General features: G+C 40.5%; 1 pseudogene; it reads right to left on the minus strand.

Annotated features, from left to right (window-relative positions):
- Positions 1 to 484: 484 nt before the first annotated feature.
- Positions 485 to 1,442, minus strand: LOC112067105 (E3 ubiquitin-protein ligase RNF13-like; annotated as a pseudogene).
- Positions 1,443 to 2,075: the final 633 nt, after the last annotated feature.

Raw genomic sequence — 2,075 nt, forward strand, 5'->3', positions numbered from 1 at the left:
ATAGGAAGAAAAATGCTAACTTACCTTGTCGCCTCTCACTAATGATGGCAGAAATACCAGAACAAGCATATTCCAGCTCAACAACTCTAGGTAACTTTATGGAGATGGGAGTTGGCTTAGCTCATGCTAGGTGGCCACAGCACTGACCTTGTGTGTAAAAACATGAAACATTTGCATACTGTGATCTAGGTCTTAATTGTAAGCTACACTGAGGAATTTTTTTTTAATGTTTTGGCTATATTTTATTCCAAAAGAAGAGTTGATTTGATACTTGAGTTACAGCACCAGTCTGTGTTAGTTATTAGTAAAACGAAGTACACTCCTGCAGATAAATATCAGGTCAAAAAAAACCTGTTTCAGTAATCTGATTAACATGTAGAATACTAAAAAATAGGTTATTTCTACAGAAATCTCTGAAGGGAGCAAAAAATCTATATGCCTAAATAAACATTTTAAAGGGAAATAACCCAATACCCTCTGAAGGTCAAACAGTGTTTGCTATGTTGTAATCCTGTTCACCATTAGGCTGCAGTTGGGCCACAACACTATGTTCATTAATTTCATTTTCTGCATCACTACTGTCAGTATCTTCATTGTCATCTTCCTCATAGTCTGAAGATTCTGTCATGTTCTGATATGAGCAGGATTTCGACAAAGCCCCAAATAACTGGGTGCTGACAGAAGTCAAAAGTCTGAATAAAGGGGTATGTTCTGACACTTCATTTTCTTCTTGACTACTATCTGTGTCAGAGTCTGAATCGCCTTGAGAAGGAACAACTTTTTGCTTGCAGACTGGATAGGTTTTTTTGGTTTTAGTTAGCCAAGGATCTACACACTTGCAATGATAAGCATGGGAACACGGAAGGATTCTGAGCTTGTCTCCAGCTTCATATTCATCCAAATAAATGGCACATACATCATACTCTTCTCCTTTTTTGAATTTATGTATAGGGAGTTTCTTAAGTTGATCTTTACGAAGTCAGTTTCTTCTAGCTCTATGTCTATCCTGGACAAATTTGGTGATCTGTATTTACTGTCATTGGATCCCATGTTAATGAGGTCATCAGAATCAACATTGTGAACTATGGCTGCTTTGTATCCTGCTCTCTGTGCATTTAAAACCTTTTCATCAAAATTACAATCAAGTCTTCTAATTAACACGATGAAAGTGCCAGATGAATTGCCTCTTAGTGGTGGAGGCACTGTGGGTTCACAGGCATTCTCTGGGTTTGAGTTAATCAAAAAACTCTTTAAACCTTCAGCTGGAAGTCTATAACCAAATCTTGCTGGAAGGTCATCAATGTCTGAGATGCGTTTTCAAAATTATATGCTAAAATGTCCGCTTCTACAGGCAGTAGGTTTAGGAATGCAAAGAGCTGGACAGTCAAGATGGTATAGACTTGTGTAGCCAACAGCATGAGCATCCCTATGGAGAGCAGCATCTCGCCGTAAAGTCACCTGGAAGCCTGACACCACAACACAAATAGGCTCGCCAGCCACGTCACTGCGGGAGAAGTCCCTATCCCGACTTCATGACTGAATCTCCGCGCCGACCCCCACCCTAGCTGTATTATTTTTATTGATGTCTATTATCAGAGTGGGGAAAAAAAGTCCCTTTTGATCCAAGTTTGCTGAATGTTTTTATCATGCATGACTGCCGAATTTTTCAAGTGCTTTTTTCTGCAACAATTATCAACAAAATAGGTATTGAGGTGGTCAATTGGACAGAAAGACTGAAAGTACTAATCAAGCCTTTATTCACTTACTGTGACAGTGAATAATGCAAGAGGTTAAAGGAAGCTCTGGCTCCCTGCTATTTTGCTTTTCTTCATAGAATGGCAGGAGAGGGTCTGAGGGATGCAGCGCAGAAAGGGGTAGCTGTCTCTGAGGAGAGACTTAACAAAAGGCTCTTGTCTCTTCATGGACCATGGGCTGAAGGTAGGAAAGGAGGAAGGGGTAGAGGTTGGAAGGTATTGAGTTGAAATAGAGTGCCTCAGCCACGGGCACTGAGAAGGAGGCCTCAAAATAGGTGGTCAGGGCTAGGAATGCCCATATGCCTATGAGGATGCTGATGA

This window comes from Physeter macrocephalus, chromosome 20, assembly GCF_002837175.3.
Source record: "Physeter macrocephalus isolate SW-GA chromosome 20, ASM283717v5, whole genome shotgun sequence".
NCBI classification, from domain to species: domain Eukaryota; kingdom Metazoa; phylum Chordata; class Mammalia; order Artiodactyla; family Physeteridae; genus Physeter; species Physeter macrocephalus.